Here is a 26,930-nt window from a genome sequence, read left to right on the forward strand (position 1 = left end):
TTGGTAGTGACTTGATCTGAAGTTGCATGATCAACATCATTAGCTTCCTCACTAATTGGTGTAGTAGTCACATGAACAGATTTCTGTGATGAACTACTTTCCAATAAGGGAGCAGGTACAGTTACCTCATCAAGTTCTACTTTCCTCCCACTCACTTCTTTCGAGAGAAACTCCTTCTCTAGAAAAACTCCGAATTTAGCAACAAAAGTCTTGCCTTCGGATTTGTGATAGAAGGTGTACCCAACAGTCTCCTTTGGGTATCCTATGAAGACATATTTCTCCGATTTGGGTTTGAGCTTATTAGGATGAAACTTTTTCATATAAGCATCACAACCCCAAACTTTAAGAAACGACAACTTTGGTTTCTTGCCAAACCACAGTTCAGATTGTGTCGTCTCAACGGACTTAGATGGTGCCCTATTTAACGTGAATGCAGCTGTCTCTAATGCATAACCCTAAAACGATAGTGGTAGATCGGTAAGAGACATCATAGATCGCACTATATCTAATAAAGTACGGTTATGATGTTCGGACACACCATTACACTATGGTGTTCCAGGTGGCGTGAGTAGTGAAACTATTTCACATTGTTTTAATTGAAGACTAAACTCGTAACTCAAATATTTTACCTCTGCGATCATATCGTAGAAACTTTTATTTTCTTGTCACGATGATTTTCCACTTCACTCTGAAATTCTTTGAACTTTTCAAATGTTTCAGACTTATGTTTCATCAAGCAGATATACCCATATCTGCTCAAATCATATGTGAAGGTCAGAAAATAATGATACCCGCCGCGAGCTTCAACACTCATCGGATCGCATACATCAGTATGTATTATTTCCAATAAGTCAGTTGCTCGCTCCATAGTTCCGGAGAACGGTGTTTTAGTCATCTTGCCCATGAGGCATGGTTCACAAGCATCAACTGATTCATAATCAAGTGATTCCAAAAACCCATTAGCATAGAGTCTCTTCATGCGCTTTACACCAATATGACCTAAACGGTAGTGCCACAAATAAGTTGCACTATCATTATTAACTTTGCATCTTTTGGTTTCAATATTATGATTATGTGTATCACTACGATCGAGATCTAACAAACTATTTTCATTGGGTGTGTAACCATATAAGGTTTTATTCATGTAAACAGAACAACAATTTATTCTCTTACTTAAATGAATAACCGTATTACAATAAACATGATCAAATCATATTCATGCTCAACGCAAACACCAAATAACACTTATTCAGGTTCAACACTAATCCCGAAAGTATAGGGAGTGTGCGATGATGATCATATCAATCTTGGAACCACTTCCAACACACATCGTCACTTCACCCTTAACTAGTCTCTGTTTATTCTGCAACTCCCGTTTCGAGTTACTAATCTTAGCAACTGAACTAGTATCAAATACTGAGGGGTTGCTATAAACACTAGTAAAGTACACATGTATATCAAATATACTTATGTTCACTTCGCCATCCTTCTTATCTGCCAATCACTTGGGGTAGTTCCGCTTCCAGTGACCAGTCCCTTTGCAGTAGAAACACTTGGTCTCAGGCTTAGGACCAGACTTGGGCTTCTTTACTTGAGCAGCAACTTGCTTGCTGTTCTTCTTGAAGTTTCCCTTCTTCCCTCTGCCTTTTTTCTTGAAACTAGTGGTCTTGTCTACCATCAACACTTGATGTTTTTCTCGATTTCTACCTTCGTCAATTTCCGCATTACGAAGAGCTTGGGAATCGTTTCCGTTATCCCTTGCATATCATAGTTCATCACGAAGTTCTACCAACTTGGTGATGGTGACTAGAGAATTCTGTCAATCACTATCTTATCTGGAAGATTAACTCCCACTTGATTCAAGCGATTGTTGTACTCAGACAATCTGGGCACATGCTCACTAGTTGAGCGATTCTCCTCCATCTTTTAGCTATAGAACTTGTTGGAGACTACATATCTCTCAACTCGGGTATTTGCTTGAAATATTAACTTCAACTCCTGGAACATCTCATATGCTCCATGACGTTCAAAACGTCTTTGAAGTCCCGATTCTAAGCCATTAAGCATGGTGCACTAAACTATCAAGTAGTCATCATATTGAGCTAGCCAAACATTCATAACGTCTGCATCTGCTCCTGCAATAGGTCCGTCACCTAGCGGTGCATCAAGGACATAATTCTTCTGTGCAGCAATGAGGATAAACCTCAGATCACGGATCCAATCCGCATCATTGCTACTAACATCTTTCAACACAATTTTCTCTAGGAACATATCAAAATAAACACAGGGAAGCAACAACGCGAGCTATTGATCTACAACATAATTTGCAAAATACTACCAGGACTAAGTTCATGATAAATTTAAGTTCAATTAATCATATTACTTAAGAACTCCCACTTAGATAGACATCCCTCTAATCCTCTAAGTGATCACGTGATCCAAATCAACAAAACCATGTCCGATCATCACGTGAGATGGAGTAATTTCAATGGTGAACATCACTATGTTGATCATATCTACTATATGATTCACGCTCGACCTTTCGGTCTCCGTATTCCGAGGCCAATATCTGTATATGCTTGGGCTCGTCAAGTTTAACCTGAGTATTCCGCGTGTGCAACTGTTTTGCACCCGTTGTATTTGAACGGAGGCGCCAAGGATGCTGCCGAGGACACCGCTGCGGGGCCGCCAAGGCGACCGGTGAGGCTTCTGCCGAGGGCGCCAATGGTGGGCCTGCCAGGGAAGCCGGTAAGGCCACTGCCGAGGAAGAGGTGGTTGATGATCAGCCTCCCTCCTCCTCAACCTCGGGCCCCGGCAGATATATGAAGGTGGGTGACGATCTTTTCGTCCATCTCCCAGGGGCGTCAAGTTCCCGAGCGCCCGCCGAAGGGGAAGTCTTTGACGGCGAGGTGCTTACCGCCACCGGGCTCGAGGTTGTCGATGAGCCGGGCGTTGGCGGTGATGGTTCTCCAGAAGAGCAGCTTTTCCGCGCTATGGGGGCCAACTTCCGAAAACTCCAGGCGCTCTACCGTGTCCGTCTGGACAAGGTCAAGTCCAGGACGGCAATGGTGGACCAGGCGGAGGTGGATTTCAAGGCGCGCGTTGCTGAGACGCAGACCTGGTTCCACCAGACTCGCGAGGAGCAGAGGGCCTTTCAGGAGGAATTGGCCAAGCGCAATGTCGAGCTCACCATGAAGATGGCTGACATCGAGAAGGCCCAGGAAAAGGTGGCGAACTTGGCTGCCGCGCCCGAGGCCGTCCGGAACCAGCATCAAGCCGCACTGGATTCCCAGGAAGAGGACCTCACCATGAGTGAGGCGAAGCTTGCCGCATCACTCCGTGGCAAGGATGAGGAGCTCGAGGCCCTTGTCGCGCGGCGGACTCGTGAGCTGGAGCAGAGGCACAAGGAGGCACTCGATTCCCAGGCTCTGGCCCATGCCGGCAAAGTAAGGGAGTTGGAGGTGGAGCGGGACGAGCTGAAGGAGCAGGCCCTCAAGCTGTCCAACGAGAAGAGCACGCTCAACAGCGCCTTGGCGGAGGTGCAAGGAGCGGTCATCAGCAGGACTGGGGAGCTCTTCGAAGCGCAAAACTCCGTCAGAGATCTCAAGCTGAAGCTAGAGGATCTCGAGAAGATGTTGTCGGAGAGCAGGGCTCGGGAGGAGACCTTGACCAGGAGTCTGGAGGAGGAGAAGCAGCTGCGGGCGAACGAGGCCGCCTCCCACCAGGAATATGTGGCGGGCGAGAACAGATGGATCAGCCGTCTGGAGGACGTCGCCGGCAGGGTCACCTCGCAGTTGGCCACCATGGGGATGCCAAACGTGAGGTACGCCCCTAAGCGCAGTGGGACCGTCAACACCAAGCTGACCCAGTTCTTCGAGGGCGTCCTTGGAGCCTTGACTTATCTTCACTCCAACCAAGCGGCCATGTTGGCTGGGGAAGCCCGGCGACTTTGCCGGGGGGTCATGACCAAGGTCCTCAACAAGATGGCGTACTGGAATCCCGACCTCGACTTCGATGCCGCGATGGATAGCTTGCCGGATGGTACTGACCTCACAGTGCTCAAGGAGCGCATCAAGCCCGTCATCAGCAGCATCGACGAAATCAAGAGGGTGGAAGGCCAGCGCCGGGATTAGGCATCCCGTTCTTCACCGCCGCTGCAGGTTCACGACCAAGACAAATTTCATCTTCAGTTAGAACCGCAGCAATGATGTGATGTAATATAACTTTGCAGTACTTTTGGGATTATGCATGCTATTTTCCTGTTTGTTGCCTCTTTGTACGTCCACACTACGCCAGCTGGGAAAGCTTGCCGGCGTGGAAACCCAAGGCGGCGTCTTGGGGACGGGTCCCCATTGGCCTACCGGGTGAGCGTGCTGCCGGGTGAGCCACCTTACCACCTTTGACGCGGCCGCTCGAACTGTCGAGTTTGACTCGAGTCAGAGTCGAGAGCCTTGCCAATTGCGGAAGGCTACCCTACCGTTTTCAACGCAGCCATTTGAACTGTTGAGCGGACTCGAAACAGAACAAAGGCATTGCCGATCGGGGAAGGCCCCATTTGCGTACAGGTTTCTTTTTGTACAAAGAATGACAGCTCCAAGGATAATAACTTTATCTAATAGAATGGAAATATCCGGGGTCCAATGTAACTTAGCTTCTGTTTGTAGTCGCTCGAGCACTGATCTTCTAGCCTCCTTCCCTCTCCAAGAGCCATGAAGACGAAGGAGTGCTGGGCTGATTGCTAGAGCCGATTCTCACAACTGCGCCCCCTACCTGGCGCGCCAAAGATGTCGGTGGGAACGACACCTATGGGATCACAAGAATCCCTACTGTGGTTAGGGGGGCGCGGGGTCATGAGAAGAGCAGATCAAACAGATAGCACACGGTTCGTTTATCCAGGTTCGGGCCGCGAGGATGCGTAAAACCCTACTCCTGCTTTGGTGGATTGTATATCTGTGTTCTTGAGCTAGCTATGGGGCGTGAGGAGCTCCAAAAAGCCGAATCCTTCTCCTGGTCGCCTCGGACCTCCTTTTAAAGAAAAAGGGGTTGCCACAGTGGCACACAGGAGGTGGAAAGGGTACAGTGATGCGAGGTTATCCCTCGCATTACATGACAAGGCGCATTTAATGCGTCTTGCTTAGGTGTCCTTGCTTTATCGGGGACGGGGGAGAGATCTGTCTCGTCCATCGCCGCTCCTTCTTGTGTCGACACGCGCCCTGGCCAGCGACGCCTGCGATGCCATGTAGGTAGTCAGGCAGCTGAGGTGGCACAGTGGTGGGTCTTCACGAAGATCTGCATGCTGCCACGCAGGTGCCGACCCAGCTGGTTGGGTCGGTAGCTGCATGCGAACGGCGGTGGAGGTTTAGTCGGCGTGGGCCTGGTGGTGGTCCTGCGGATGTCCTTGGCAAGGGCCTTGCCGGGGCCCCGGCAAGGGTTTTGCCGAGGCGCCTGCTGTCATCCCCGGCAAGGTACTTGCCAGGGGCCTTGTGGTTTTCCTCAGTTGGGATCCCGCCAAGGGTCGTCATCTTCTATAGTGTGTATCTGATCTTGAATGTCTTCACAAAGATCTGCATGCCACCACGGGGCTGTTTCCCGAATCCTTGCCCCATGGGGGCAGTGGACTCAAGGGTGATTTGCTCTGTAGGTGTGGGGCGAGTTGCCGCGGCAAGGGTCTTGCCGGGGTTGCTAAAACTGTCTCCCAGCAAGGATCTTGCTGGGGGAGTCCGTTTCGTCCCCTTTGCTCTTCGTGGTCTTGGCCTTGGCGTCGTTCTAGTTCTCTTGAGCTTCGGTCTTACCCTGGCTCACCTCCCTTGCCTTGCTTGGTGTGGTGGTGCCCGTGGCTCAGACTGCCCGTGCACAGTTATAGGGGTACAAAAAGTGTACCCCTCTTTTTGTACACCGATAGGAGCCCCCGGGCCTGGGCCACACATAAGCGCAACGCGTTGTTGGGCTAGGCCCAAAAACGGTGCGCCCTACGCCTTCTACAGCTCGGGGAATCAGGGCCAACCCTCTGTGCCAACCCACGACGCTTGTTTTTCTGCCATAGCGCCCGTCCCCGTGCTCTCCGCATCCACCACCTACCCTACCCAATGCATGGAGTACACGTGGCGGCTGCACCTGGAGCGGGAGGCAAGTGGGGTTGCAGTTTTTGCCCCGTGATCGTGGGGCATGGGTGATCTACGGGCCACGATCTGGATTTTCCCATAACGCTCAGCACGACGCGCTGGAAAACCGGAAACTAGCCCGGGCTCAAGTTAATGAAGAAGCAAAGAAGATCTCAAGTGGCCAGCCACTTCTATGCCCCTGCCTGTGCACTGGTTAGGGCCTACCCCGACGACGCCTGGCAGCATGTTCGGGCCAGGCCCGGGGGCTCTTGTCAGTGCAACAAACCCTGGGTCCGTTGCCCAGACTATGCACAGGCGCAAGAACAAGATTTCAGTACCAAGATCAGATCAGAGCACGAGAACTCAGTTCTTTGAAGGATCAAAGTGCAGATCAAGAAGACCAAGACTAGCCAAAGAGGCAAGATACAACTATGAGAAGAACCTCCCTTGTCGGGCTGCCGAGCCTGGCGAGGATGGGATTACCCCCGGAAGCGAGCCCCCAAATCATCCTGGCAGCCGTGCCGAGGCTTATGGAGGCAAACTGCTCCACCGCTCCACCTCACGAGCAACACAAGTCATCGATCAGTGCGATGTCAAGCCGCAAAGTGACTAAGTGGTTGTTGTTTGCCACATGTCAACCACTTCCTACGAAAATACCTCCAAGCGACACCTGTCCTAATATGTGTCAAGCAAGCAGGTGCGAAGCTGGCAAAACAGCCCGCAGGGCCCGCCGGGCGAGCTGTGATGTGACATTGAGCGGCACATTTAATGTGCTCTGTCAGCTTGCAGAGTTTGGTATGATAGCACTATTTGCTATCTAATCAGTATGTAAAGACTGATTTGCCACTATGGTGACCCCTTTATCTATAAAGGGAGGCCCATGGAAACCGTAGAAAAGATTCGGACCCCCTCACACTCATATGCGCGTAGCTCCTCTCGCCCCAAGGCAACCTTGCCGGACAAGAGCGTCGCGCTTCTCCACCATTTTCCACCATCAATCCACCAAAGCAGGGGTAGGTTTTTATGCCTCCGGTGGCCCAAACCTGGGTAAAACTGCCCACGTGATCTATGTCGTGCTGCGTTACGCTCCTTCGATCATTGTGCAACGTGCCCATCCCCCGCCGAACTAAAAGGGCCTCTTGGTCCCATAGGTGGCCGTGGTTTCCCACGACATGTTGTTTTTTGTGCAAAAATAAAAGTTCTCCTGATGCAACAAAACTTTTTGACGATTTTTTTGGAACAAAAGAGGCACTAGAAACTTCGTGGGTGGACCAGAAGGTGAAGGAGGTGAACACAAGACACCTGGGAGCGACAGGAGGCCCAGGCGAGCCAGGTGGGTTGTGCTAACCTCGAGGCCCATCTTGGCGTGATTCCAACACTGAAAAATCCTATAAATAGAGAAACCATCAGAAATAACCCTAGATTAGAAGTTTCGCTGCCGCAAGCCTCTATAGCCATGAAAAACCAATCTAGACCCCGTTTCAACAGCCTTCCAGAGGGGGAAATTATCACCAATGGCCATCTTCATCATCCCGGCGGCCACCATGGTGAGGAGGGAGTAATCCACCCTCGGGCTTGATGGTTTGTACCAGTAGCTATGTGTTTAATCTCCCTCTCTCGTGTTCTTGAGATGGCACGATCTTGATGTATTGCGGGCTTTGTTAATATAGTTGGATCATATGGTGTTTTCCCCTCTCTATCTTGTTGTGATGAATTGATTTTTCCCTTTGACATTTCGTTCTTATCGGATTGAATACTTTTATGGATTTGAGAACACTTGATGTATGTCTTGCTATGAATACCCATGGTGACAATGGGGTATCATAATGATTCACTTGATATGTGTTTTGGCACTCAAGTCACGGATTCCCGAGGTGACATTGGGGTAATCTACGCATAGGGGTTGATGCACGTTCTTGTCTTTGTTTCTTCAGTAGAAATCTTGGGGCACTCTTTGAGGTTCTTTATGTTGGATTGAGTATTATGAATCTGAAATTGTTTGATGCATATTGTATAATCAACTCACGTATACTCACGATGACATTGAAGTATCTAGGTGACACTAGAGTTGGTTGATGTGTATCATATGGTGTTTTTTAAGTATGAACTCTTGGATAGATCGATTGGAAAGAATAGCTTGGTGTTATTTTAGTATGAACTCTAGGATAGATTGATCGGAAAGAATAACTTTGAGCTGGTTTCGTACCCTACAAACAATTTCTTCTTATGTTCTCCGCTAGATAAGAACTTTGGTGTGATTCTCCATCACACATTGAGGGATGGTTATATGATCCAATTATATTCACATTGTTGAGAGATTGCACTAGCGAAAGTACGGACCCTAGGCTTCATTTTCAAGCATTGCAATACCGTATGTGCTCCGTTTTATTAATTGCTACCTTGCTATTTCTTATTGTTCCTATTACAAAAATCAATATGTACTATCATTACTGTGCTTTTATTACCATCTCTTTGCCAAACTAGTGCACCTATACAAATTACCATTGTATTTGGTGTGTTGGGCACATAAGAGACTTTTTGTTATTTGGTTGCAGTGTTGTTTGAGAGAGAGCATCTTCAACCTACGCCTCCCATGGATTGTAAACCTTAGGTTATCCACTTTAGGGAAAATTGCTACTGTCCTACAAAACTCTGTGCTTGGAGGCCCAACACGAGTGTACAAGAATAAAGTTGCATAGTAGACATCAGCGCGCTAGGTGGGGTAGGCGCGCCCTGGTATCTTGTGGGCACCTGGGTTGCCTTCCTGGTTGTTTCTTATTTTTCCTATTTTTTCAAATATTCCAAAACTGACAGAAAATATTTTTGCGGATTTTTTGGACTCTGTTTACTTATTGTATCACGTACCTCTTCCTTTTCAAGGTTCTGGAGTGTTCTAGCAGGTTTCTTTTATGTGTTCCTCTAGTGTCATGGTTTGGATAGTGTTAGTTTCAACATTAATAGGTGTACCTGAAATATAGTGCATAATTGTTTGTCCATTGAGCACCTTCGGGTTGGTACCTTCGGCATTATGAATCTAGATAGCTCTAGAGCGATAAACTTCTGTGATGATATATGGTCCTTCCCATTTGGAAAGAAGTTTTCCTGCAAAAATCTAAAACAAGAGTTGAACAATAGAAAATATTCACCAACTTTGAATTCCCGCTTTTGGATTCTTTTGTCATGCCATCTTTTAACTTCTTCTTTACATATTTTGGCATTTTCATAAGCTTGTGTTCTCCATTCATCTAGTGAGCTAATATCAAACAACCTCTTTTCACCAGCAAGTTTGAAATCATAATTGAGTTCTTTAATTGCCCAATATGATTTATGTTCTAACTCAAGAGGCAAATGACATGCTTTTCCATAAACATTTTCTATGGAGACATGCCCATGGGATTCTTATAAGTTGTTCTATTAGCCCAAAGTGCATCATCAAGTTACTTAGGCCAATTCTTTCGGGACCTGTTGACAGTTTTTCGTAATATTAATTTTATTTCTTTATTGCTAAGTTCAACTTGACCACCAGATTGAGGATGATAGGGTGATGCAATTCTATGGTTGACATCATATTTAGCAAGCAATTTACGGAAAGCACCATGAATAAAGTGTGAACCACCATCACTCATTAAATATCTAGGGACTTCAAACCTTAGCATTTTAATGGAGGTGTTATGATCAACACTACTAGTTGGAATAGCTTCTACCCACTTAGTGACATAATCAACAGCAACCAAAATATGTGTATAACCATTAGAGGAAGGAAAAGGTCCCATACAATCAAAGCCCCAAACATCAAATGGTTCAATAACAAGTGAATAATTCATAGGCATTTCCTGATGCTTACCAATATTACCAATTCTTTGACATTCGTCAGAAGATAAGGAAAACTTATGGGCATCTTTGAAAAGAGTAGGCCAATAAAAACAGATTGTAATAGTTCTATCTCCCGCATGATGTCCCCCGTAGCTTCGAAGTGACATTTTCATAGGATTTGTTCCTGTTCATGCTTAGGTATACAACATCTAATAATACCATCTACTCCTTCTTTATAAATATGTGGGCCATCCCAAAAGTAATGTCTTAAGTCATAGAAGAATTTTTTTTCTATTCTTGGTATGTGAAACTAGGTGGTATAAATTTAGCAACTATGTAATTATCATAGTCAACAAACTAAGGAGTATTATGAGAAGCATTTATGAAAACTAGTTGTTCATCAGGGAAGCTATCATCAACACGTAGTGGGTCATCAAGAATATTTTCTAACCTAGACAAATTATCCGCTACGGGGTTCTCACGTCCCTTCCTATCAGTAATATGCAAGTCAAATTCTTGTAACAAGAGAACCGACTAATGAGTCTAGGTATAGCATCTTACATTTCCATAAGATATTTTATAGCAGCTTGATCAGTGTGCACAATTTCTTTGGAATCAACAATGTAAGATATGAATTTGTGACAAGCAAACCCAACTGCTAAAAATTCTTTCTTAGTAGTAGCATAATTTCTTTGGGCACTGTCTAGAGTTTTACTAGCATAATGGATAACATTTAATTTCTTATCAACTCTTAGTCCTAGGACAACACCAAGAGCATATCACTAGCACCACACATAATTTCAAAAGGCAAGTTCCAATCAGGTGGTTGAACAATAGGTGCAGAAGTTAAGGCTTTCTTAAGTGCTTCAAAGGCTTCTACACAATCATCATCAAAAACAAATGGAACATCCTTTTGTAAAAGATTAGTAAGAGGCCTAGAAATTTTAGAGAAGTCTTTAATGAACCTCCTATAGAAACTAACATGACCGAGGAAACTACGAATACCTTTAATATTTTTAGGACATGGCATTTTCTCAATTGCATCAACTTTAGCTTTATCCACCTTAATACCTCGTTCATAAATTTTATGCCCCAAGGCGATGCTTTCATTAACCATAAAGTGGCACTTCTCCCAATTCAAGACAAGGTTAGTTTGTCCACATCTTTGCAAAACTCGAGCAAGGTTGCTTAAGCAATCATTAAAAGAAGTTTCATAAATGGATAAATCATCCATGAAAACCTCAACAATCTTTTCACAAAAATCAAAGAATATAGCAGTCATATATCTTTGAAAGGTAGCAGGTGCATTACATAAACCAAAAGGCATACGTCTATAAGTATAAGTTCCATAAGTACAAGTAAAAGTGGTTTTCTCTCGATGAGATTGTGAAATAGGTATTTGAGAGAAACCGGAATATCCATCAAGAAAACAAAAGTGTGTGTGCTTAGACAATCTTTCTAACATTTGATCAATGAAAGTTAGAGGGTAATGATCTTTTCTAGTAGCTTTATTTTTTTTCTAAAATCAATTACCATTCTATAGCCAGACACTATTCTTTGTGGAATAAGTTCATTTTTATCATTGGGAACAACAGTGATACCTCCTTTCTTAGGGACACAATGAATAGGACTTACCCATCTACTATCAGCTATGGGATAGATTATACCTGCTTCCAGAAGCTTTAGTATTTCAGTTCTTACCATTTCCTGCATCTTAGGATTCCACCGTCGTTAGTGGTCAACAACGGGTTTAGCATCAGGCTCCATATTAATCTTGTGGTGACAGAGAGTGGGACTAATGCCCTTAACATCATCAAGAGTATACACTGGTGCGCGTCGGTCATAAACAAACGGTTTTTAACCCCTTTCTGCGACGGCATTTGGAACCATCGCCAAGTGAGTGTGTGCGATAGGGTGTCCTTTGCACACAACCCAGAAATCGTCAGGGATAGGCCCTCCTGGGACCCAGGCTGGGGTCATGTGCGATCGGGCGAGGCATCGAAACCCAATCATTTCCGTAGGTATGTACATCCCACACAGTAATCCAAGAAAATCATTTCCGTAGGTATGTACATCTCACACGGTGAATCCCAGTAAAACATTTCTGTAGGTATGTATATCACACGCAGTCAATCCAAGGAATATGTTTCTGTTCTTATGTACATCCCACACAGTCAATCTAGGAAAAATGTTTCCGTTCGTATGTATAGCCCACACAGTTTTATGTGTAGGCTCATGTGTGAAAGGTGTAACTATCACACACGGTTTTCCATGGTTAACTGTTTGTTTTTATCAACTATATCACATAGGATTTCATGAAGAAAACTGTGTGGCATTGGGCTATCCATCGCAAGCGCTTTTTCTGCTAGAACTGTTTGCAAAGGTCCATGACACATTTAGCAGGTTTATTAGTTTACAATTAGAAACTCTAGTATTACGCAAATTCACATTTCATATCGAACAGCTATTTGCCAATTTCATATCAGGCACATAAATATATTATAACATCAGAGTATGGTAGCTACATGAAAATAGCACAGTACAACATATAGCCAATTCAACTTCATAGGAACAATATATTCATTTTCCTAATCGAGATCATCCAGGCTCGTCTTATCCACCTCTGCTTTCAGTTCAGTAAGAACCCATTTTGCATGGGCCAACTAGGAGAGTGCCTCCTCCTTCGCCAAAACCATCTTAGAGAAGTTTGATTTTAAAAAATCTGAGCTCATTCTCCACCTTCAACTTTTTATCCCGCATCTTTAAATATGCTTCAGCGTTGACAACACTTTCTCTAAGTCTATGTGTGTTCTCTTCCTCATGCATACTCTAGAGCTTCGCTAGGCATATCTTCAAAGACTGTTGCCACTCTTGATTAACCCACTCCAAGTAACAACACTTCCGTTCATCCTATAATATTTAAAACTAGATTAGTAACAATTGTAGGGGAAATGGGTTTATAGCAACATAAAAAATTACCAATGCTTATTTTGAAAAACTGAAGAAACATGTTAATTATGACATATCTTCTCAAAAAGATCAATGTGCAAATGAAATAATTGGTACTGAGACAACAACCAAATTCTGGAACATCAGAAGCTACAATTAACTACAATGACGCTACAAGTTCTTACTCATGTAATAAATTGAACATTTTATGAGGAAGGTAAATATAAGTGCAACAGCATAGCGACAGTGTTTCGATGACAGCAAATTGATACTAATAGGTGTGTACATGCAAAAATTTAGTAACATAGAACTAATAGCACTAAGGTCGTCCACTATGTATGCCAAAACTGGGGTAAAGACAATTGTTGCTACATCTCGCACAGGTGCCCTGCACTGGCGAGCCGATGCAGCGGAAAAAATTAGGGACCCGGACTCCGGAGCACGTAGTTGCTCCAATGCCCAGTTCCTTCGTGCCATAAAGATTTTGTATTTTACTACTTGGCTGCTCGGATGTGCGGACCAAAGTTGGCTGCACAAACTGCTGAAGCGGTGCCAAATAATTTTCTTATGGCACCGCTGATGAGATGGCAACAATTTAAGATACTAGGTACAAACTGTGACACTGTCTTAGGATGCGTTTGGTTGAAGGTGTGGTATGAATGGTTGGGACCGTGACAGTGTCTGAATCACATCTAATAAATGATTTGTAACAACGAAAGAGGGTCTAACCTTCTCTGCACATGCCAGATACTTCCTCCCACTGTCCACGGAATCAAACGCAACTAGCTTCAAGCATGGAGATTGATAGTCCCAACGAGAAGATAGATCTTCAGCCACCCCGCTCCATTCGTTGCCACTGATGGTCTTAGGGAGCTACAAGAGGAAGAAGTGACTCAAATCGACCGCGGGGTAAAAATCCTTCATTCCAAGTCATAGCCCAAGGGAGAGAAGAGATGCATACCCGGGTGGTGAAGGAGTAGTCACCGGAGGAGGAAGCAGCTATAGCTTAGCAACGAAGGAAGGAAGGAGGAAACAGGGGAAATGTGACTTGTGGTCGGGGAGAAAAGGGGGTGGGGAAGGGGGTAGATATTTTGGCGGTAGGCCAAAATTTTGGAAATGTGGAGGGAAACTTTGCGCGCAGTGCCGCCGGACCATTCACTTTGAACGATTGTGTGCATCGCAAACGATTCTTCTGCTTTATGCGCATGGGATGAGTTTGATAGTTCAAATTTTGGTGGAAATTTTCCCGGGTACGTTGATACGTCTCCGTCGTATCTACTTTTCCAAACACGTTTGCCCTTGTTTTGGACTCTAACTTGCATGATTTGAATGGAACTAACCCGGACTGACGTTGTTTTCAGCAGAATTGCCATGGTGTTATTTATGTGCAGAAACAAAAGTTCTCGGAATGACTTGAAAATACACGGAGATTATTTTTGGAAATAATAAAAAAATACTAGAACCCTGGGCGTGCCCCCTGCCTCGTGGGCCCGCTGGAGCTCCACCGACGTCCATCTTGACTCCATATATTCGTGTTCGGGGAGAAAAACATAGAGAAGAAGGATTCATCGTGTTTTATGATACGGAGCCGCCGCCAAGCCCTAAACTCTCTCCGGAGGGCTTATCTGGTGTCCGTTTAGGGCTCCGGAGAGGGGAATCCGTCGCCAGCGTCATCATCAACCTTCCTCCATCACCAATTTCATGATGCTCACCGCTGTGCGTGAGTAATTCCATCTTAGGCTTGCTGGACGGTGATGGGTTGGATGAGATTTATCATGTAATCGAGTTAGTTTTGTTAGGATTTGATCCCTAGTATCCACTATGTTCTGAGATTGATGTTGCTATGACTTTGCTATGCTTAATGCTTGTCACTAGGGCCCGAGTGCCATGATTTCAGATCTGAACCTATTATATTTTCATGAATATATGAGAGTTCTTGATCCTATCTTGCAAGTCTATAGTCACGTACTATGTGTTATGATCCGGCAACCCCGAAGTGACAATAATTGGGACCACTCTCAGTGATGACCGTAGTTTGAGGAGTTCATGTATTCATTATGTGTTAATGATTTGGTCCGGTACTCTATTAAAAGGAGGCCTTAATATCCCTTAGTTTCCACTAGGACCCCGCTGCCACGGGAGGGTAGGACAAAAGATGTCATGCAAGTTCTTCTCCATAAGCACGTATGACTATATTCGGAATACATGCCTACATTACATTGATTAATTGGAGCTAGTTCTGTGTCACCCTAGGTTATGTCTGTTACATGATGAACCACATCCGGCATAATTCTCTATCACCGATCCAATGCCTACGAGCTTTCCATATATTGTTCTTCACTTATTTACTTTTCCGTTGCTATTGTTATCATCACTACAAAACAACAAAAATATTACTTTTTCTATTGTTACCTTTTGCTACCGTTACCACTACTATAATATTACTTTGCTACTAAACACTTTGCTGCAGATATTATGTTTCCAGGTGTGGTTGAATTGACAACTCAGCTGCTAATACTTGAGAATATTCTTTGGATCCCCTTGTGTCGAATCAATAAATTTGGGTTGAATACTCTACCCTTGAAAACTATTGCAATCCCCTATACTTGTGGGTTATCAAGACTATTTTCTGGCGCCATTGCCGGGGAGCATAGCTCTATTCGTTGAGTCACTTGGGATTTATATCTGCTTATCATTATGAAGAACTTGAGAGATCCAAAACCAAGATTTATCCCTCAACTATGAGGGGGGGTTACGAACTGCCATCTAGCTCTGCACTTGATTCACCTTCTGTTTTGAGTAAGCTTGCGACACCTAAACTTGCTTCTGCTATTAATTCTGATATGTCCCATATTATTGATGATGCCAGTTCTGCTATGCATGATACTTATGATGAAACTACTTCTATTCTTGACACTACTGTGCCACTTGGTATATTTCTTGACGAACAACTTGCTAGGGCCAGAGAGAAAGAAATTATTGAAACTGATAATATTGATGAGAGTGATGGTGAAGGCTCTCCTAATAAATATGAATTAACTCTTGTGCCTGAGGGCTATGTTATGGATGAAGAAACTAAAAGAGAATTTCTTGCTTTCAATGATAGAAGTGATCTTAAGAAATTATTAGCTAAGCTTAAACAAAAAACTCTGGATGCTAGAATGAAATATGATCCTGCTTATGCTACTTCACCTATCTTTGTTACTAATAAGGATTATGAATTCTCTATAGATCCTGATATAATTACTTTGGTTGAATCTGATCCTTTTTATGGCTATGAATCCGAAACTGTTGTGGCACATCTTACTAAATTAAATGATATAGCCACCTTGTTCACTAATGATGAGAGAACTTGCTACTTTTATATCCTTAAAATATTTCCGTTCTCATTAAAGGGTGATGCTAAGATATGGTTTAATTCTCTTGATCCTGGTTGTGTGTGTAGTCCCCAGGATATGATTTATTACTTCTCTGCTAAATATTTCCCTGCTCATAAGAAACAAGCTGCCTTAAGGGTTATATATAATTTTGTGCAAATTGAAGAAGAGAGTCTCCCACAAGCTTGGGGGAGGCTTCTCCAATTACTGAATGCTTTGCCTGATCATCCTCTTAAGAAAAATGAAATACTTGATATCTTTTATAATGGACTAACCGATGCTTCCAGAGATTACCTGGATAGTTGTGTTGTTTCTGTTTTCAGCGAAAGAACACCGGATGAAGCTGAAATTCTATTGAATAATATGTTGACAAGTGAAAATAATTGGACACTTCCTGAGCCAACTCCTGAGCCTATTCCTAAACCAACTCCGAAGAAAAGAGGTGTTCTATTTCTCAGTCCTGAAGATATGCAAGAGGCAAAGAAATCCATGAAAGAAAAGGGTATTAAAGTTGAAGATGTTAAGAATTTACCTCCTATTGAATAAATACATGGTCTTAATTTACCGCCTGTTGAAGAAATATATGGTTTTAATCCATCACCTATTAAAGAAACACATGGTCTTGACAACCCGACAGAGGTAGTAAAGGTAAATTCTCTTTGTAGATATGATGAAGCTGAAATCCCTCCTACTAAGTTTGCTAGCCAATGTTTGGATGAGTTTGATAACCTTATGGTTAAGCAAGAAGACTTCAATGCTTATTTTGGTAGACAATTGAAACAAAATGCTTACATGATTGAACAATTGGGTGATTATATGTCTAGAGTTAAAGGTGAACTTAAACTCATTAGTAAACATGCTTCTATGGTTACCACTCAAGTAGAACAAGTACTTAAAGCTCAAAATGATTTGCTCAATGAATTGAATAGTAAGAATAATGACTATGCTATTAGAGTGGCTACTAGAAATGGTAGAATGACTCAGGAACCTTTGTATCCTGAAGGCCATCCTAAGAGAATTGAGCAAGATTCTTAGAGAAATAATATAGATGCACCTAGTCCTTCTAAAAGGAAGAAAAAGAAAAATGATTGGACTGTGCATGCTTCTAGTGAACCTATTGCTGAACCACCTGAGAATCCCAATAATATTTCTATTTATGATGCTGAAACACAATCTGGTAATGAACATGAAACTAGTGATAATGTTAATGATAGTGTTCATGTTGATGCTCAACCTAGCAATGATAATGATGTAGAGATTGAACCTGCTGTTGATCTTGATAACCCACAATCAAAGAATCAACGTTATGATAAAAGAGACTTTGTTGCTAGGAATCACGGTAAAGAAAGAGAACCATGGGTTCAGAAACCCATGCCTTTTCTTCCTAAGCCATCCAAGAAAAGGGATGATGAGGATTTTGAGCGCTTTGCTGAAATGATTAGACCTATCTTTTTGCGTATGCGTTTGACTGATATGCTTAAAATGAATCCTTATGCTAAGTATATGAAAGAAATTGTCACTAATAAAAGATAGATATCGGAAGCTGAGATTTCCACCATGCTTGCTAATTATACTTTTAAGGGTGGAATACCTAAGAAGTTTGGAGATCCAGGAGTACCCACTATATCATGCTCCATTAAAAGAAACTATGTTAAAACTGCTTTATGTGATCTTGGGGCCAGTGTTAGTGTTATGCCTCTCTCTTTATATCGTAGACTTGATTTGAGTAAGTTAACACCTACTGAAATATCCTTGCAAATGGCTGATAAATCAACTACTATATTTGTCGGTATTTGTGAGGATGCGCCTGTTGTGGTTGCAAATGTTACTATTTTAACGGACTTGGTTATTCTTGATATTCCCGAGCACGATAGTATGTCTATTATTCTTGGAAGACCCTTTTTGAATACTGCAGGGGCTGTTATTGATTGCACCAAAGGCAATGTCACTTTTCATGTTAATGGTAATGAGCATACGGTACACTTTCCGTGGAAACAACCTCAAGTCCATGGTATAAACTCTATTGGAAAAATTCCATCGATTATTTTTGGAGGTTTTGAATTTCCTCTTCCTACTGTCAAGAAGAAATATGATATTCTTATTATTGGGGATGTGCATATCCCCATTGAGGTAACCTAGTGTTATTCGAAAATTCTCCGGTTCCATGTTACTCGGAATGAGTTTGTTAACAAGACTTGATCAACCTTGTTAGTGGATTCCTTTTGATGAGCATGCGATGGATGAAGTTAGAAAGCACAACCTTCTGTACCCTCTTTTTACTTTCTGTTATTTATATTAAATAAAGCAAAAATAGTAATTTCTGTCTGTTTTCTGAATTCTCCATGCAATATAAAAATACCCCAAAAATAAAAGTTCTCCAAATGCCCTGAAATTTAAATATGATTTTTTCTGGAATATTTGAGAATATCTGGCACTGAGAACACTGCAGGGGGAGAAAGCACCTGGCCAAGAGGGTCCACGGCGCGCCCACCCCCCTAGGCGCGCCCCCTGCCTTGTGGGCCCATGGTGGCTCCTCTCCACTTATTCCTGCACCCACACACTTCTTCTTCCTCCCAAAAAAATCACCATCCAGCTCAAGCACGAGTTCTAGCTCATTTTGCTATGATTTTCAATCTCCTTGCTCAAAGCACCTCTTACAAAACTACATTGGGGGATTGTACCTTGGTATGTCACTCCTCCATTGGTCCAATTAGTTTTTGTTCTAGTGCTTTATTCATTGCAAAATTGTGTTGCCTAGGTGACCATGTTCTTGAGCTTGCATGTCAAATTTATATGGTTCCAAGTAGTTCTAATGCATGATATATACTCTAGGCACTTGTAGGAGTAGTTGCTATCAATTTTGTTGAGTTTGGTTCACTTTTATTTTGAACTTACTAAAAATTTCAGAATTTTTCAGAAAATAATGAAGAGATTTGTGAGGGGCTCATCAGGCCGAAGCTCGAAGGATAAGCAAAGTGAGGAGGATAAGAGACCCAAGTATAATCTCCCTCGCACTGCGGAGGTCCGACCGTGTGAATGGCCTTGTGATGATTTCTTGAGAGCAACCGGGATTTATGATGATTTCTATGAATTGGCTGAGAATGCAGGCCTCACCGCCTTCCTCCACAACCAACACGAACAGTATCTCTTACTCACCAATATCTTTGTGCAAAACTTTCATTTCCATGCTAGGATCTCACCACCTACGGTGGAGTTTTATTTATATGATGAGCATAAGGAGATGTCACTTCATGATTTTTGTCAGGTTTGTTTAATCCCTTTCGAGGGCACCATAGAGGAACCACATTGTGACGATGTGGATGGGTTCAGTGATACCATCATTGTAGGGGAAACGAGGAAGGTTTCCGACGCACGAACTACTAGCATACATTTTCCTATTCTACGTTACTTTGCTATATTTCCTAGTAGATGCTTAATTGGGCGCAGAAACTGTGGAAACCTGAGGGCCCCTGATATTGTTATTTTGTGCCATGCCTTATTTCGTGATGATACATTCAGCATGGGTGCTATTATTGCAAAGCGGTTAAATCTTAACCGAACTAAGGGCCCCATCTTTGGAGGCATCTTCGCCTCGCGCCTAGCTGCACATTTTAACATACCTATTAGGCATTATGAGAAGGAAGAAAATTTGCTGCCTCCTGTTTATTTAGATTATAAGAGTATGGTAGCACATGATTTTATTATTAAGAATAGGGAAAATTAGCTTAAATACAAATTGTTCTTTAATAAAGATCATCCTGAGACTATTACCATGCCTGCTCCTTCATTGTTTGATTTATCTACAGGCAAGTACCTTGTTCCGTTGGAGGCTATTCACGCCTACCGGAACCCTACATCAGCTGCAGAGCTAGAGCCGGAACCACAATTTGAGCCTCCACGACAGTCTGATTACCAGTGGGATCCGGAGGTGATTGCCAACCAGTGGCAATCCGAGGCTTCATCACAGTACGACCCCAACTATTACTTTGGATATCCGCCAGGCCAGCCGTGGCCCTAGACCAACTTAGGCCAAAAGCCTAAGCTTGGGGGAGTACGTACTACTCACCGACGTTACATTCATGTTCACACACTCATTGCTAGATGTCGGTGCTCATACTTTTTCATTGTAATATCCATGCTAGTTTATTTCCTTTTTATGATTTCTTCTTGTGTGTTTGATAAACCTTAAGAAAAACCAAAAAAATTAGTTGTAGCCTTTAGCTAGTTTTAATTTCCATGCTTGTAGTAGTAATTAAAAAGAAAACCCAAAAAGATTTCCTGTTCTTCTTTTGCTTGTTGGGAGCTTTCCCGTGTAAATAGTTTTATTTCTTTTCCTTTCTTTGGGGGTCGATAGGAGAAGACCATGATTAAATTGTTGAAGTGACTCCTATATGCATTATTGTTGATTTAACCAAGAGTCCATATTGCCTTGTCTTCTCTTGTTTATTGAATGCTTGCAGATTCCAGCTTAGTCCAATGCACGTGCACTGTTATTATTATTCACATCATTCGGTCGTGCAAGGGAAAGGCAATTATGATGATATATGATGGACTGATTGAGATGGGAGAAACTGGTATGAACTCGACCTCTCTTGTTTTTGTAAATATGATTAGTTCATCGTTCCTGATGCAGCCTATTATGAATAAACATGTTTGCAATGACAATTAGAGATTATAGTTGCTTATGCCATGCTTAATTAGCTAGGAGCTTATAATGGTTTACCTTGCGTGCCAACATGCTATTAAAATAGTTGTGATGTGTTATGATAGGGTGGTATCCTCTTTTGAACGATTCGAGTGGGTTGACTTGGCACATGTTCACGCATGTAGTTGAAACAAAATCAACATAGCGTATACGATATTTATGTTCATGGTGCATTATATCCTACTCATGCTTGCATTCGGTGTTGATTAATTTCAATGCATGTTCATGCCTGTTGTCGCTCTCTAGCTGGTCGTTTCCCAGTCTTTTTCTAGCCTTCACCTGTACTAAGCGGGAATACTGCTTGTGCATCCAATCCCATATGAGTCCACCATGCCTACCTATATATGGTATCTACCTGCCATTCCAAGTAAATTTGTATGTGTCAAACTCTAAACCTTCAAATAAACATTCTGTTTTGTATGCTCGAATAGCTCATGTGTCAACGAGGGTTGTCCGTATCTTCCATGTTAGGCGGGTTATTCTCAAGAAGAGTGGACTCTGCTCCTCACTCATGAGAAAATGGCTGGTCACCAGGATGCCCAGTCCCATGCTTTATGCAAATAAAATAAAAATAATTGCAAAAAAACTCCCCCGGGACTGTTGTTAGTTGGAGGCACTCGTGTTTCAAGAAAGCCATGGATTGATGCTTGTTGGTGGAGGGGGAGTATAAACTTGACCATTCTGTTTGGGAACCGCCTATAATGTGTGTAGCATGGAAGATATCGCCATCTCTTGGTTGTTATGTTGACAATGAAAGTATACCACTCAAAATATTATTCACCTCTATTTCAAAACCGAGCTCTGGCACCTCTACAAATCCATGCTTCCCTCTACGAAGGGCCTATCTATTTACTTTTATGTTGAGTCATCATCCTCTTATTAAAAAGCACCAGTTGGAGAGCACCGCTATCATTTGCATTCATTACTGTTACTTTACATTGAGTATGACTTGACTGGATCTCTTTTACCATGAATTACAATGTCTAGTCAGTCCTTGATTTTAAAGGTGCTCTACACTTATGTTTTGCGGTCTCAGAAAGGGCTAGCGAGATACCATCTTGTTATATCATATTATGATTGTTTTGAGAAAGTGTTGTCATCCGAGATTTATTATTATTGCTCGCTCGTTGATTATGCCATTTATATGAGTAAACATGAGACCTAAGAGTTATTGTGAATATGGTTAATTTATGATCTTTGCTGAAAACTTGAATGCTGGCTTTACATATTTGCAGCAACAAGAGCATACAGAGTTTGTAAAAGTTTTTCTTTATCACTTTCAATTTGTCAACTGAATTGCTTGAGGACAAGAAAAGATTTAAGCTTGGGGGAGTTGATACGTCTCCATCATATCTACTTTTCCAAACACTTTTGCCCTTGTTTTGGACTCTAACTTGCATGATCTGAATGGAACTAACCCGGACTGACGCTATTTTCAGCAGAATTGCCATGGTGTTATTTATGTGCAGAAACAAAAGTTCTCGGAATGACCTGAAACTCCACGGAGATCGTTTTTGGAAATAATAAAAAATACTGGCAAAGAATAAAGGCCAGTGGGCCCACACCCTAGCCACGAGGATGGGGGGCGCGACTGCCCCCCTGGGCGCGCCCCCTGCCTCGTGGGCCCCCTAGAGCTCCACCGACGTCCATCTTGGCTCCATATATTCGTGTTCGGGGAGAAAAAAATAGAGAAGAAGGATTCATCGCGTTTTATGATACGGAGCTGCCGCCAAGCCCTAAACTCTCTTGGGAGGGCTGATTTGGAGTTCGTTCGGGGCTCCGGAGAGGGGAATCCATCGCCATCATCATCATCAACCTTCCTCCATCACCAATTTCATGATGCTCACCGCCGTGCGTGAGTAATTCCATCATAGGCTTGCTGGACGGTGATGGGTTGGATGAGATTTATCATGTAATCGAGTTAGTTTTATTAGGGTTTGATCCCTAGTATCCACTATGTTCTGAGATTGATGTTGCTATGACTTTGCTATGCTTAATGCTTGTCACTAGGGCCCGAGTGCCATGATTTCAGATCTGAACCTATTATGTTTTCATGAATATATGAGAGTTCTCGATCCTATCTTGCAAGTCTATAGTCACCTACTCTGTGTTATGATCCGGCAACCCCGAAGTGACAATAATTGGGACACTCCCGGTGATGACCGTAGTTTGAGGAGTTCGTGTATTCACTATGTGTTAATACTTTGGTTCGGTACTCTATTAAAAGGAGGCCTTAATATCCCTTAGTTTCCACTAGGACCCCACTGCCACGGGAGGGTAGGACAAAAGATGTCATGCAAGTTCTTTTCCATAAGCATGTATGACTATATTCAGAATACATGCCTACATTACATTGATGAATTGGAGCTAGTTCTGTGTCACCCTAGGCTATGAATGTTACATGATGAACCACATCCGGCATAATTCTCTATCACCGATCCAATGCCTACGAGCTTTCCATATATTGTTCTTCGCTTATTTACTTTTCCGTTGCTATTATTATCATCACTACAAAACACCAAAAATATTACTTTTGCTATTGTTACCTTTTGCTACCGTTACAACTACTATTATATTACTTTGGTACTAAACACTTTGTTGCAGATATTAAATTTCCAGGTGTGGCTGAATTGACAACTCAGCCGCTAATACTTGAGAATGCTCTTTGGCTCCCCTTGTGTTGAAACAAAAAAAATTGGGTTGAATACTCTACCCTCGAAAACTGTTGCGATCCCCTATACTTGTGGGTTATCATACGTCATTGCATAATTTAACATCGCTTGCTAATTCGGGCACACAAAAGAGCGTACAGCAGACGGACCACACTTACTGAATCGAGCAATTTTAGTAATTAAACAGAGCCAGTTGACCTAAACATTGCTCTAACAAAATACTAGCATTAAAAACAAAGTCTAAGTACGCATAATATTAACAAATCCATTGCCGCGCCGGCCTATGCATCACCGGTGTGAGATGATACATCGATGACTTGTCCCGGTGACATGCCGCCGTTGGTGGACTCCGCGTCCCCCTGCTGAAGTCGACCACGTCCTCGTCCTCGGCGCCGCCCTCAAGGTTGTAGTACTTGTAATAGTGGTTGTGCCAAAGCTCGCGTTGGTACTCCACCGCCGATTCCTCGACGGACAGACTCTTCTCTACCTCGACCTCGGCCACGCGCAACTCCTCCTCCCGGCGCTCGTCGATTTCCGCCGCCTCCTACATCTCCATCTCCCGATCGGCGGCCTCATGAGGAAGCAGGAGCTCCATGGCCACCGCCGCCTTTTCAGACATGGGTTGCATGCTGGAGTCCAAGGTGGCCTGGAATATCTTGGCGTGTGCATCCTCGCTCTTGCCGTGGATGGCCTCGACTCGGGCCAGGGTGACATCATCGGCACGGACGGCAGCTCGAGTGCTCTCGGCGTTTCCAGCCGTCGCAGCAGCAGCTGCACCTGTCTCGGCTGCCGCAGACGCCCTCTCAGCGGAAGCGGCCGTGCTCAATGCGGATGCGGCAACAGTCTCGGTGTAGGCGGCCGCGCTCTCGGCGCAGGCGGTGGCGCTCGGGGGGATGCGGCCATCATAAGGGCCTTCACGAAGCGTTTCCACGGCATCATCTTTGCAAGGAGCGGGTGTGGGAATGGGGGTCGGGATTCGTGGATTCGGGGGTTGTCGACACTGGAGCAGACGAGCCGGCGAAGCTTAAGGAGGGAGACTTAAATAGACACAGATATTTTCATCACAAACAGTTCCTAGAAAACAACTGTGTGTGACGTTATAGATATTTTTTATTTGCTGTGTAAGACGAATTTCGCGTACAGTGGCAATAGATGGTGTTTTAAATGTATGAGAAATTTTGTAGTACTAATACAACTATCATGTCAAATTTTGGAAAATTTCAGGGGTCATTTGACCTTTTAAGACATCTAAGTGATTTTCTAGCTATTTAATGACCGTAATTGAAATTTGAACTACATGTACAAGCAACAGCTAACCATAACAGTTTGAAAACTCATATTTTGAGTACTTATGTGCGATTTAATTCCATGTGTAGTAAATTGGAAGGAATTTTCAAACATATGGGTCTCAAGGCTATGGCACAATTAATTAAGCATCGAGTGACATGGCATTTTAATTCCAAACAATTAAAAAAAATCAGAAACACATGAATCCTTGGTTGATGTAATGTCATGCCACCAAGATGATGTGGAAAAAATTTCGCATGTTTGACGAAAGTTTGGACACACACCCCTGACAAACCGGAGCAACTCACTAGAAGGCTCGTGGTTCCGAGAGGGAACAATGCATGTTTGATGATGAACAGGAGATAGCTTCCTCTTACGGCCTTCAATTTTTTTCTATGTTTAACCTGCACTATTACAACTGTAATATGAAATTTTGCAAAATTCTAGGGGTCATTTGACATTTTAAAGACATTTAAGTGATTTTATAGCGATTTAATTCAAATTTGAACTACATCTACATGCAACGCCTAACCATAACGGTTTGACAAATCATATTTATGTACTTGTGTGCGAGTAAATTCCATGTGCAGTAAATTAGAAGGAATTTTCAAACATATTGGTCTCACGACATGGACACATGCATATGTATGCATGGAGTGACAAGGCATATTAATTCCAAAATATTAAAAAATCAGAAACACATGAAACTTGGTTGATGTAATGTCGTGCCACTAAGATTATGTGGTAGAAAAATTGGCATCTTTGATGAAAGTTTGGACACACACCCCTCACAAACCAGAGCAACTCACTAGAAGGCTGGTGGTTCCGAGAGGGAACAATGCATGTTTGATGACAAACGGGAGATATCTTCCACTTACGGCCTTCAATTTTTTTCTACGTCTAACATGCACTACTACAACCGTAATGTGAAATTTTTGAAAATTCTAGGGGTCATTTGACCTTTTAAAGAAATTTAAGTGATTTTCTAGCCATTTAATGACCGTAATTCAAATATAAACTACATCTGCATGCAACGCCTAACCAAAACGGTTCGAAAAATCATAAATGTGTACTTGTGTGCAAGTTAATTCCATGTGCAGTAAATTAGAAGGAATTTTAAACATATTGGCCTCACGACATGGACACGTGCATACGTATGCATGGAGTGACATGGCATTTTAATTCCAAAAAAGGAAAAAAATTATCAGAAAGACATGAAACCTTGGTTGATTTAATGTCATGTGACCAAGATGATGTGGTAAAAATTTGGACACACACCCCTCACAAACCGGAGCAACTCACTAGAAGGTTCGTGGGTCCGAGAGGGAACAATGCATGTTTGATGACGAATGGGAGATAGCTTCCTCTTATGGCCTTCAATTTTTTTCTATGTTTAACGTGCACTAATACAATTGTCTTGTGAAAATTTGGAAAATTTCAGGGGTCATTTGACCTTTTGAAGACATTTAAGTGATTTTCTAACCATTTAATGACCGTAATTCAAATTTGAACTACATCTACATGCAACGCCTAACCATAACGGTTTGAAAAATCACATTTTTGTGTACTTCTATGCGAGTTAATTCCATGTGCAGTAAATTAGAAGGAATTTTCAAACATATTGGTCTCAAGGCTTGGGCACACATGCATGGAGTGCCATGGCATTTTAAATCCAAAAAAATAAAAAATGATCAGAAAAACATGAAACCTTGCTTGATTTAGTGACATGCCACCAAGATGATGTGGTAAAAAATTGGCATGCTTGACGAAAGTTTGGACACACACACCTCACAAACCGAAGCAACTCTCTAGAAGGTTCGTGGTTCCGAGAGGGAACAATGCATGTTTGATGACGAACGGGAGATAGCTTCGTCCTACGGCCTTCAATTCTTTTTCCTATGTTTAACGTGCACTAATACAACTGTCTTGTGAAAATTTGGAAAATTTCAGGGGTCAATTGACCTTTCAAAGACATTTAAGTGATTTTCTAACCATCTAATGACCGTAATTCAAATTTTAACTACCT

Source organism: Triticum urartu, chromosome 4 (genome assembly GCF_003073215.2).
Source record: "Triticum urartu cultivar G1812 chromosome 4, Tu2.1, whole genome shotgun sequence".
Taxonomy (NCBI): domain Eukaryota; kingdom Viridiplantae; phylum Streptophyta; class Magnoliopsida; order Poales; family Poaceae; genus Triticum; species Triticum urartu.